The sequence below is a fragment of the Rhipicephalus microplus genome, chromosome X (assembly GCF_043290135.1).
Source record: "Rhipicephalus microplus isolate Deutch F79 chromosome X, USDA_Rmic, whole genome shotgun sequence".
In the NCBI taxonomy this organism is placed as follows: domain Eukaryota; kingdom Metazoa; phylum Arthropoda; class Arachnida; order Ixodida; family Ixodidae; genus Rhipicephalus; species Rhipicephalus microplus.
In genome coordinates, this window is record NC_134710.1 from 294,377,626 (window position 1) to 294,390,178 (window position 12,553).

Below are 12,553 nucleotides of genomic sequence, written 5' to 3' on the forward strand. Positions count from 1 at the left end.
TTCAATTCCTACTTGTTGTTCGATATCTAAATCAACTTCGGTATGCTCGATGTATTATACATGATGCACTGGTCTAATTCTTTCGCCCGTTCTCACGTTATCAAGAACACTGCAGCGAGGTACTACAGTATATAGAACCCACGTGCGCACCGTGTGAAAAATTACCTGTTAGGCGTGTTTTATTGCCGTCCCACGGTATGAATAAAAATTCACATTTTGCATATAGCACACGCATTGTTACACCGACAATAATTTTTATCGTTCCTTAGCACTCCTAAACAACATAGGTTTCGGTTATACCTACCAAAAATGGAAAATTCGCATAATTAGTCATCAAGTCTCATAAGTATACATTCATTTAGTGCTTCTAGAAAGCTGTCACAATTTTCTAAGACTATCGTTGATAGCTGCTACATAACTGAAAAGGTACACTCTCCACCAACAACAGCACAATTTATTAATACCTTTTCAGCTCAAGATGCGACAAGCAGGACAAAAGGACGCACCAGAGCTGGCGTGCCGACGGCTGCCGAATTACACCGCCCGCTTAACACGGGTAAGATATGCATGACGACATTATACACGTCGAATAACAGCGATCACCAAACGCGAAAAGCGCCGATAGTCAGAAGATTTATGTGTAGAGGAAAGGATATATGATTATGTTTGTTACCGCCTCTACTTTACGCTTTCGCATAGACCAAATTACCGCATGGCTCGCGCTCTGCGAGCCATGTTTCAATCGTAGCGTGCCTCTTCTTAGCACCCGCGTTGACACCTGGGGTTTTGTTTGTCAAGAGTGACGGAATACGCAGGCAAATATAAGGCTATCTTCGGTTGCGAGGACGGTTTCGAAATCCTGCCTAACACAAAAATATTTATCACAAAGAAAGCCTAATAAAAGAAGCAGAAGTGGAAGCATGTTCCTGTTTTTATGTTTTTATTAATTTATATGAAAAACATGTCACTGACATCTGAGCGGGAAATTAAAAATATTTAATTACACAACACATCAATATTAACTGCAAACATGAACAAAAACACGTAATAGCTTTATCCGGCCGCAGTGGTCTAGTGGCTAAAGGACTCGGCTGCTGACCCGCTGGTCACGGGATCGAATCCTGGCGGCGGCGCCTTTGGCGGCTGCATTTCTGATGGAAGCGGAAATGTTGTAAGCCCGTGTGCTCAGATTTCGATGCATGTTAAAGAACTCTAGGTGGTGTAAATTTCCGGAGCCCTCCGCTCCACCGTATCTCATAATCATATGGTGATTTGGGACGTTGAACCCCACATATCAATCAACATATTTGCTTTAAAGGAGTGTCTCTAGGCTAGTCTCAATTTGCTGGAATGTATGTGATAGGAGTTGTAGGTGACTGCAACAATAATTCAACACTCAACTAGTCACTGATCCAGAAGCGTGCTGTAACCAACTGGACGATAACTAAAATTACTATACTTTGTCAGAAATGCAAATAAGCCCCCAACAGGAAGAAAAAAAGAAAGTGATGGAAAACCTATGCATATGACAAGGTTAAACAAGCGAAATTCCGCCTATCAGTATACGCGCAAAAGGCAACTCTGGCTGCAAGAGGGGTGGTTTGATCACGAGATACAGCAGTGGCGTGCCTTTATTCAGTCTCCGTAGCGTGATGTTCCCCTCTGCCGAAAGGAAGTAGCCGCAGTACATGCACGCCCGTCACGCTAGGTGACCGCATCAGCACCCTAATTAGATTGAATATATCACACGTTACATTTTTGCTTATTAGATCATCTCTATACGAGCTCCATCCGGTGGCAATCGCGTTGCGCATGCGCGTCTCCTTCCCCTCTCGCTTATCTAGGCATCTCTCTCCGCGGTTTCTTCACACCCATTGCGTACGCATGTCCCCTCACCTCTCTCTCCTCTCCTACATTCGCCCTCCTCGTCTTGCATGCCGACGCAAGCAGCATCTGCTAGCGAGTTTCTTGATTGAAAGAAACGGCTCCTCACGCTGCCCAACCGTTCACTGGCCACCCCGCATACTATAGGCACTGGATCTTGACCTTCAATGTATTTCTGGTGGACAAGTCTGCTTGTGCGTTGTTGAACAATGAAAATTTGTGATGGGCTTGTTCAAATAGTAAATGCCGGCTCATCCCTGCGCGCTATGCACGTCCCCTGGTTTCTCTTTTGCACAACGCCGCGATGAGCACAATTGTCAACGGAAACACCAGTGCCAGCGTTAGCACTCGCTGCTTCGCTGATTCACACGTTTCCTTTAAGCCGAATATTGAGTACTTTTTTTCTACAAAGTTGATTTCACAAAAAGAAAAGCCGCGACTTATCCACTGCGAGTGGGTTAATTTTGGTATTTGGCGAATTAAGTCCCAGTGCATGTAGAAGCAGGTGAGTCTGTATCTCCGCATATTTCCGGGTGTCACGCTATCCTACACATTGAACATTTCCTTTAGTTAAGGCAATGCGCAAAGTGTGAATGATCAGTTGCTTTTCTCGTGAAACTTGAAACAAATTGTGCATACAGGAGGCACATAAAACTAAAACGAAATTCGGCAACAGCTAAAACACCCATCACATCAGGCTCTCCTGACATGTGGCTCTCCTGAGAAGCTTTGTGTAAGATGCAAATAAACTTCCTTCGAAGACGGAATCTTACAAATAAAGTAACATGACGTCTGTAAATGCGATGGCGGGCCAGACAAATTATTTTTCGTCCACTTCTCTTTCATCATAGGTATATTACAATAGTTTCCAAGAACATATCCTATATTTTTCTTGGCAAAATACTCAGTGTGTTCTCAATATGATTGTGTCTAACAAAAAGAACGAGCCCCTTCTCCTTTACGCTCCCTTAAAAGTACGCTCCCTTGATATCCAAAAATGCTAGCCAAAAAAAAAAATGCTAGGGGCCTGAGTTCCTTTTCTGCTATTTCGACGCATTGCATCAGTGAGAACAGATTGTCTTCCAACCTCCTGTGTTTCCGAAACCCATTCTGCAGTTCCCCCAGCACCCCCTCATCATCTATCCATGTCTGCAGTCTTTCCTTTATAATCTGCATCGCCAGCCTGTAGACCACTGATGTCACTGTTATAGGACGGTAGTTGTTTATATCAGCTTTGCCCCCTTTCCTTTATAGATCATGCTCATCCTGCTGAGTTTCCATCCATAGGGAACTTCTCCATCGATTGTTATTTTGTTCTCTGCCTCTCTCAATGCCTGCTTAGTCTTTGGACCTAACGTCTTTATCAGCATAATTGGAATGCCATCTGGGCCTGTTAATGTTCTACTAGGAACCCTTTTCTCAGCCCTTCCCTCTATTAAGCCCTGACCACACGTACGCGCTGACACACTACAGCGCGCAAGTGTGATCAGGACTTAAATCGAACGCCCGGACGACAAAACGGTGGTATCGAATTAATGTCAATGCCACCTCACATTCGTTTGTGTTTAAAATTGGCATGGCTGGCGAACCAAAGAAAGCGAGAAAAGCACAAAACAATGCTGGTACCCAATGATTGTGTGTCATTCTACATTAGCTAGTCTTCTTCCCTTGCTCTGACACTCTCTTAAGATATAAGCAGTCATGGTGGCCTCCATGCTGAGTTATTAGCTGTGAGAACCTGTCTGTGACGTCACATGAACATCATGTGTTGCAATACAAACCACGCGGGCTGAGGCTCTACTCTCACAAACGCCCTTCCGCGACGGTCTAGGGGCCAAGGTGCTCGGCTGCTGACCCGCAAGTCGCGGGATCGAATCCCGGTTGCGGCGGCTGCGTTTTAGAGGGATTCAAAAATGCCGTTGGCTTGTGTGCTCAAATTTGGCTGTACGTAAAGAACCCCAGGTAGTCCGAATTTCCGGAGCCCTTCACTACTGTGTCCATCCTAATCATATGGTGGTTTTGGGATGTTTGAACCCCACATGTCAATGTGTATTCACAAACACGGCGACCATGTTACAATGGTTGTGTTATGTGTCTAATTGGATAGTATTTCAGGCTAAAAACAAAACCAGCTGCCCAAAATAGTTGAGTTCTCTACGACGGTGTACCTCATACTTATATAACTTAGACGATCTGACTGTTGAGCGAATCAGTTGAACACAACAACAACGCTCAAAACACCAGTACATAGAGAACAAGGCGACAACACACAATCTCCTAGTGATATCTTGGTTTTGGGATGTCGAACTTTTAACCCATGTAACCTTTCTGATTCACAGATCAACATCTAATTAGTCGTCAGGAAAGTTCAGGAGGCCGTTACATTCGGCATGCCAACAACCATCGATTATAGCAGCCCTGCAATACATCCCTTTTGTCTAGATATCTAGATATCACCGATATCAAGAAACCGGTGCGTCCAGTCTTTACGCGATAGTGTTAGGTGCTTGTTTCGCAGAAGTTATGGCGTCGGTTTCGTTAGTTGTGTCCGAAACCACATTCTGTTCATGACCGCAACATCGAAAAAACCCCAAATAAATTGAATAATAAAAAAATTCAGGTCCTAGTGAGGATCGATCTCAGGCAGTTTGCGTGGCAATAAGGTATTCTACTACAGCCACGCGTCTGCTTGAGTCTAGTTAACAGAACTTTCTTTGCCTGCACATGGAGCCAAACAACGTTCATTGATTGATATGTGGGGTTTAACATCCCGAAAACACAATATGATTATGAGAGATGCCATAGTGGAGGGCTCCAAAAATTTCGACCACCTGGGGTTCTTTAACGTGCACCCAAATCTGAGCACACGGGCCTACAACATTTCCGCCTCCATCGGAAACGCAGCCGCCGCAGCCGGGATTCGATCCCGCGACCTGCGGGTCAGCAGCCGAGTACCTTAGCCACTGGATCACCGCGGCGGGGCCAAACAACTTTCATGCTTTACAAAAACGCAGGTCCTGTATACATGCTTCACAATATACGAAGTAGTGATACTGCGTGGTACAAACGTATATTTCTATCAGGCCCCATAACATGCAATTGTCATAACGGCTTTATGGTTTGAAGTGCGCCTCCAATTACAAAATCCACGCACGTTACTTCACGTATTGCCATAGGAAGACGAAATGGAAGCATATCAATTTTTCAAAAAAAAATGCTGTTGGTTTACGGCATGAAACCCACTACACAGAACGCAGGCATATGCCAAAGCTTCAATGAGATAAGCCATGTTCAATTTTATCGATTACATTGTAGTAATCCGCGATTAAACGTCTTCAGCAGAGACATACAAAAAATCATATGCCGAGTGGTTCAAGTGGGCACTACTTGCTGTAAATAGCATTACTTGCTTATAACATTACTTGCTGAAAGGGCTGTAGACCCGTGGGCTCAGATTTGAGTGCACGTTAAAGAACCCCAGGGGGCCGGAATTTCCAGAGTCCTTCATTACGGCACCTGTCATAATCGTATAGTGGATTTGGGGCATTAAACCCTACATGTGTATCAAACAGCCAAAAATTGTGTAATTGTTTTGTGTATAGTTTTGTTCCACTAAGAATCAGCATATTAAACATTTCAAGGGTTGTTAGAACTGTTTTTATGTGTGTGTTCAATACATGCGGCCGCCTTGGTTTCGCAGTCAAGGTTTTGTAACTGATCACCTTAGCTGGATGTACGCCTACGACACTATAGTAAAATATTCCTGGGCTCCATGTAATTCCCTTCATCTGCGTCGCAGTTTCGGCCAACCCGCCTCGACCACCACGACGGACTTCGCGCGACGTGTCCGGCTCGTCATCGAAGCCGAAGTCTGCAATGGTGGTTCAACAGCAACAGCAACTGCGGCACTTTAGGCAGGTAGGTTGGTAGAAATTGATTTTGTCCCTTTGAATTTAAATGGCGAAGGGTTAGTAAAAGACGGTGATGACGCGGTAGTCTTCCGCTTCCCTCTGCGCCCAACCCACGATGACCTCGTCGACGTCAGGTTTGAAACTGCTCAAAGTAGCCTCTGGCTGCTCGCTATTTTATAATACTTTTCGACTGACGGTGGAAGGAGGTACTTATAGGGCACCCGCACAAGAACAATAATTACAGAAAGAGGACGCGTTTTCTGTCGAGCCTTTGAACTGCCAGGGTGAATCGGAATCGAGTTATGTCAGGACCCAGTTGGGTCAAGTGTTAGCATTAGCGCCTTTTGATGGAGAGACTACCGCACTCGCGGAGAAATTCCTTTGTTTAGTTTCATTATTTTTACAATACTGCCGAATCTCTTGACATATTACAGCAGGGAAGGCCCGTGAAATGTATTTCCTTACACAGAACCGTATTGGTTCAAATAAAAACAAATTGACAAAATGACATACTAGGTCATGCATTTTCAATTGCTCTTTAAAGATTACACAATAACAAAAATAATAAGTGCAAATTCATGTACGAGACTATCACTACGAGACCGGCAGGCCTGCACAGAACGCGCAGCACAGTCACAGCAAAAGGTGGAAGTGCGGTCCTTGTAGAACCTTTTTTGGACACTCTTGGAGAGCTTCGCCACGCTGGTCTAGTGTCCAAGAAACTCGGCTGCTGCCCTAGAGGTCGTGCGATTGAATCCCGGCTGCACTGGCTGCATTTTTGATGGAGGCGAATATGGTATAGTCTCATGTGCTCAAATTCGGGAGCCTGTTCAAAATCTCAGGTAATCTAAAGTTCAGGAACTCTCCACTACGGTGTCTTTTGTAATCATAAGACGATTTTGGGGCGTTTAATCCCACATATCAATATCTCGAATCTTGGAGCGTATAATAAAAGCACACGTAAATGGTACCCCCTACGTCATACTTCATCAATTTTTTTGTGGTGGGGAAACGTCCACAATGCTATTATTCCTGATCAATCGGAAAAACTTGGTACCCGCTACACAATTGTAATGCATTATGTAGATTTTGGAGGCTGTGACTGACAAATTTGAAGAATTTTGTCTGAGCCTTTTGTGACAAGTTTGAGTTCAGTGGCCCACTATTTACGCAATTGGCAGTCTGTGGCACCTCATTATTGTTACCAAAGCACTTTATATCTATGTTATCGTGATTCTTTATCGGACATGAAGCCTGCACCGGGTTAATTTGAAACGGAGTTTCCGCATCTGCGTAGCTCTTTGGTAGGTTAATAGGCTGCCACGCAGAGGACCCTTGTTTGATTCTAGTTCTGTTCCCTGTATTTTATTTATTTCTTTTTATCTCATTCCATTTGATATTGACTAAGGACACCACAGGCGGTGGCAGCAGCCAAGTAGGCTCCAGAATCGACCCTTGTTGTGGTTTTATAATAGTGTTCACTGCGAAACAACTGCGAGAGAGATAAAGTATACATAGGTCAACTCACGTTAGGTCTATAAGTGCACTTTATTATTGAACAAATATTATTCAAACAATTTTATGAACCACGAAAATCGCAAATGAAAGTGTCACTGAAAATAAGGCCATCTGAGGAATTGAAAACAATAAAAAATTGGCAGACCCCACGTAAAGTGAGAATCGATGGTATGCGTAGCAAGAATGAGAAATGTTGATATGTAACTTTAAAATCAGCACAATGTTACGAGGTGGAGGTGAATGATGCCGTACATAAGTTCCGTGTTATGATTATCATGTTTGAATGTGTCGTTTACCTTCGTCATCTATTCAAGTTGCGGGATACGGAATTTTGTATATGTGTAGCTAGTGAAACGGCATTGAGAACGCTATGAGCGTGGTATGTTGTCACGTTCTTATATGACACGCGTGTCAGGATTATCATGTTTGCACCAGTCATATACTTTGTCATTCATTGAATTCACGTAACACCAAATTTGGTATATGAGGAGCTAGCAAAACGGCCGCGAGCTCGTCATGACGGGCCCATAATACTTCAATGTAGCGTTGACGCACGCGCACGCTGGGCACAGTGACGCTACGTTAGCAAAACGCAAGCACTCTATAGTCTGACACCAGGCGCGACCAGCATCCGTGGGCGCAGCTCGATGGCAACCGGCGCGAAAGGCGACATTCTGCATTTGGGGCCGATGCGTTACCCAGACAACACTGCGTCTCCCTCTTTTTTGACGGAGGGACATCGGACGCACTGCAACGCGCATGCGTCAAAGAAACGCAGCGCGATGTGCGCCAGTGAGTATATGGCAGGACCGGCGCCTGGCATGGGAACGCCGGCGGGACGCGACAAAATGAACGCCGATGAGCATGTGCACCGCGTCACATCGAAGTGTATTGACGCCTTGACTGTGGCATGTAGTCATGTTCTCACATGACACGCATCTCACCATTATCATGTTTGCGCCAGTCACATACCTTTGTCATTCATTGGCGCCACGTTATAATACCAATTTCGGTATATGTGAAGCTAGCGAAACGGCCGCGATTGCTTCATCAGTGTGGTATGCAGTCATGTTGTTACATCACATGCATGTCGTGATTATCATATTTGAATGTGTCATTTACCTGTGTCGTCCGTTCGCGTCCCGTAATACCGAGTTTGATAGATTTGAAGCTAGCGAAATGGCCGCGAGTGCATCATGAGCGTAGCATGTAGTCAAGTTACGTGACACGCATCTCATGATCATTATATTTGCACCAGTATCATGCCTTCGTCATCCATTCACGTCCCGTGATACCAAATTTGGTATACGGGACACCAGCGAAACGGCCACGAGCGCATCATGAGTGGCGTGTAGTCATGCTGTTACATAACACGCATGTCATGATTTTCATGTTAGGGTTTGTTGCTTGAGTTGGCAATACTATCATGTCATACCATACGAGTTTTGCAACATGCCATGTGAACGAAACTACTGTCGGAACTGCAGGACCAAGAAATGTAAATCATGACATTCATGACATACATGTCATGATTTTCATGTTACGGCTAGTCAAATATGTTTTTCATAAAGTCATATTATGCCAAAGTTCGGCATCGATACCATTATCGGAACGGCCAGGAGAGCTAAAAGTCGTAAGCAGATAGATAGATAGATAGATAGATAGATAGATAGACAGACAGACAGACAGACAGACAGACAGACAGACAGACAGACAGACAGATAGATAGATAGATAGATAGATAGATAGATAGATAGATAGATAGATAGATAGATAGATAGATAGATAGATACGCTCAAAGTCACGGAGGTTCGCTAAGAAATGCTTCGCATTAATTATGCTTCAGTAGCTTGACACAGACTCATCGCTTACCTAATTTTGGCAGTTTCATTAGTGTTTTTTGTGAGGCAAGCACTTTCCTTTCAATTGCAGTTCTAGACAATGAATATTTCAAATAATTCGTGTATGAAAAGTATTCGGCAAGAATATGGGAATGCTTTTAACGCATTGGTCTGCAATGAAAATAAGATTTATGCCATGAAGTGTCTAAATTTATTATGCTGTGTAGACGTTGAAACACGTGTTTTAGCCGTTTGTTTCATTTGTTCAGATTTCTGGTGTGTTTATCGAGTTAGATGGGTCGGTGGCTCTGTGAGTCTGTACCTATTAAGAATAAACATGATTGTTTTTCTGTGCGTCACTTGAATTTTAATAATCTGTTTGTGGGTAAACGGGAACCAAGTGGGGCTGGCGTATTATAGTACAGGTCAGACAAAAGTTGCAAAACTATGTGATTACTTTGGTATTCTGTGGCGAGTGCTTAAGGTGTCTTTTCCATCAGCTTAGTCTTTTCAGGGCTGTGCTAGTAATCTTTTCAATGGGAGCGCCCCAACTCAGCTCGTTGGAAATCATTATTCCTGGATTTTTTTGTCAATTCGGGCTGTAGTTAGGGTGCAGTTGTCAACTTCGTAAGGAAAGTCGGACCTGTGCTTTTCGCTGTTTATCGCCAAAACACAATCACCACTATTGAGGACGCTCGACATTTTCGCACTACTAGGGTACATCTTCAAATTCAATATGACTAGTGCACTAGACGTGTGCTAAAATGTGTGCTGGAAGATAGCGCACATCTTCTGGTGTTCTGCTAATGAGTAGGCTATCAGCAGGAAAAAAATATAAAGTACGTGGCCTTTTGCAAATCACCCAAGTTTTTATTCAGGTAAAGAGGGTAGATCAATAACGTATTTTGCACGCGCAGTTGAAAAAGTGCACTTGAATTCCATAGCCAGAATGGGCGAACAAGTGCCCTACGAACAAGCTAGTTAGAGAAAGATGTCTGTGTTCAGAACACCTTTGCTTCTTTTAAGTTCGGAACCGAGTCTTCTTCTCTTGTCCCGCGCAGTTTGAGTTGTCAGCGTTGATTCTGGCATGCTCAATCGGCGCTTCGCTTTCTCTGCTTGGCACACACACTGCAGACAACATGAAGGGGGTAGCAAGCGTATGGCGCTCGTACTTTAACTTTCTCTTGCGTTATTATCCCCATTCCGGGAGTGTGTTGTCTCGAAGTGTGTTTTGGTTTCGGGAGGGTATTCCAGTAATGCCTGCTAGTAGCAGGCATCACCCAGAAGCATTGATTTATTGTTAATTGTTTTTCATGGTACGGCTTCATTGGAATGACGTGCACAGCTTCTGCCCAATGCCGCCATCTTGATGATGTTACTTGCTCTTCTGGAACTACCTGATAGTTCAAAAGACCAAGCTAGCGAAGAACCTTGAAGGAGCCAAAATAAGGTTGAAGTAGCCTTTCGGAGAACCCACGTACACGGCCACGTATTCATATCCGCGCTCTGTCTCTGTGAGCATATTTCACATCTTTTCGTCGGAAGTTATACCAATCAACATCGTATTTTGTTGCCGCAGAGTACAGTTTCACGACGGCTGCCTTGCTTCTTCAGCTCTTTGCGTGAAGTTTCTGGTGTTATGTTTGTGGGCGGAGTTGTAATCTACAGCTAGCATCGCATCCAGAGGCGTTATAACTGGTCGGCCAAAAACAACTCGAACAGGTGTCATTCGTGTCATCTCTTGCACAGCGTTATGGTTTGAAAACAGTGTGCATGGTAATATCCTGCCCCAAGTTCAATGTCCCACGTCGACGTACATCAAAAACTTGTCAGTTAACGTTCTACTGAGCCGTTCTGCTAGCCCATTCGCTTGGAGATGATACTACGTGGTTTTCTTTTGAAAGGTGTGCGTCATTCTCATAACGGAATTGGTCAGCTACGCTGTACACTCTGTTCCTCCATCCGTGATCAGCACTGTGGGAGCTCCATGCCGCAGTACAATGTTGCTCCCAACGAATTTGAATACGTTTACAGCAATTCCCCAAACAATTGATGCTGTTCCCACATATCGAGTTAAATAGTCGGTTGCAACGACGATCCATCGCTTCCCCGACAATAACGTGGGAACTGGGCCAAGTAAGTCCAGTCGAACCTGTGCAAAAGGGGCATTCGGTGGCTCAATTGGTTTGAGGAGAACAGCTGGTTTCACTGGTGAGGTTTAGCGCCTCTGGCGATTCCGGTGAGTTCTTAGGTTGTCCTGCACAGAATTCAGCAACTTGGGCAAGTAGTATTCCGTGCGAATACGTGCGAGCATTCTGCTCACTCCCAAATGCTCTGTTGATGGGTCATCATAACATGCTTGTAAGATCTCGCGTCGTAGCGCTGTAGGAACGACAAGCAGGAAGTTGTCTGTGCTGTGTTCGATTCTTTTATACAAGACGTCATTTCGGAGGATAAACTAAAACAATTGTCGAGAAAAAAAGTGAGCAATCTCAACGGGTTGTCAGTCTAAGTCCTTGATCAGCAGCAACAATTCACGTTCATATTTTTGCTGATCTGCCCTCTGTGATGTAGTCACAGCTGCCAAAAACAAAAAATTCTGTGCGCTTTCCGTGGAGGTGGCTTCCGTAGAATCAACCGGTGCACGTGACAGTCAGAATCGATACGGTTGCGACCTGACTTATAGATTACCATTATGTCGTATTCCTGTACTAGGTTCCATTTTGCGAGACGCCCCAACGGTTTTTGAGGTTTGCCCGCCAGCACAGTGAATCGCGGTCGCTGATCGCTTGAAAATGTCTTCCATATAAGTCTAGTGGCAACTTGCTTATTTCACAAACAACCACACTGCATTATTTTTCTGTCGTTGAATAATGGACCTCAGCCTTCAAACGTGTATGACTAGCGTCCGGGTTGGCCTGTTCTACACCATCCTTCGATTGAACGATGACGGTCCTGACTCCCAGGATGCTTGCGTCGGTGTGAATATCAGTATTCGCTTCTTCGTCAACTATGAGAGAACTGGATGGCTGTGTGACGACGCAAGATCATCAATCAAACAGAGAAGTACAAACAAATAAGCTTCTATCGGTAACTTCAAAGAGGGCAGCAGTGACTTCTTTATCATTGTTCTGGCCAAGTGTTCTGGTGCTGCTTTTTTGTCCTCTCCTAAGGCACATACGCACGGCATTGTTCTTTCTTCAAGAATCATCGTCCCAACGATGCAGGTTCATAATGCAGAAAAACTGCATAATCAGTGAAAGTATATTTTCATCCAAAGCACGTAAACAATTTCAAAAGTCTTCGCTGCTTAGTAGACTGGGCCGCGGGCAACAACCTCCTAATTAATCTCACTGGTGTGTCGGAGAACCTTGCAAGGTCGGAAGTGTCTGTGCAACA